The sequence below is a fragment of the Sapajus apella genome, unplaced genomic scaffold (genome assembly GCF_009761245.1).
Source record: "Sapajus apella isolate SASKATOON/1434 unplaced genomic scaffold, GSC_monkey_1.0 scaffold397, whole genome shotgun sequence".
Taxonomy (NCBI): Eukaryota; Metazoa; Chordata; class Mammalia; order Primates; family Cebidae; genus Sapajus; species Sapajus apella.
Window position 1 is genome coordinate 6,773 of NW_022437334.1, and position 480 is coordinate 7,252.

The following is a 480-nucleotide window of genomic DNA, read 5'->3' on the forward strand; positions in this document are numbered from 1 at the left end:
TCTAAAAAAAAAAAAAAAAAAAAAAAGAGTAAACCACATATATAAACCATATATAAAGTAAACCAGATATAACATGCATCTTGCTCATATTCTCCAATTACCAACTTAGTAATGTGCTCAATAAACAGGATGTAATAGAATCTTCTAATACATTTATCCCAATATACTAATTTATAACAGAAATTTCTAAATATTTAGAAAATATTTTAATTTTGTAAGTTCTTAATTTCATCACCTGGTACTACTGAATTAAAAATTGGTGGTGGTAATTAGATTTTGAGGTGTGAGCAACAATATTTTATCCCAGTAAACTTTTGAAATTACCACTAATCTAAAGTGAAGGACACAGATCAGCTCAAGAATGGGTTAAGTTTAGGTCACAATGAAACAGGCTGAAGAAATTGTTTTCTACATGGAAAAATCCCTATGATTTTCTTGAAAACAGAAATCTGAAAGCATAAATTACCAAAAAAAAAAAAA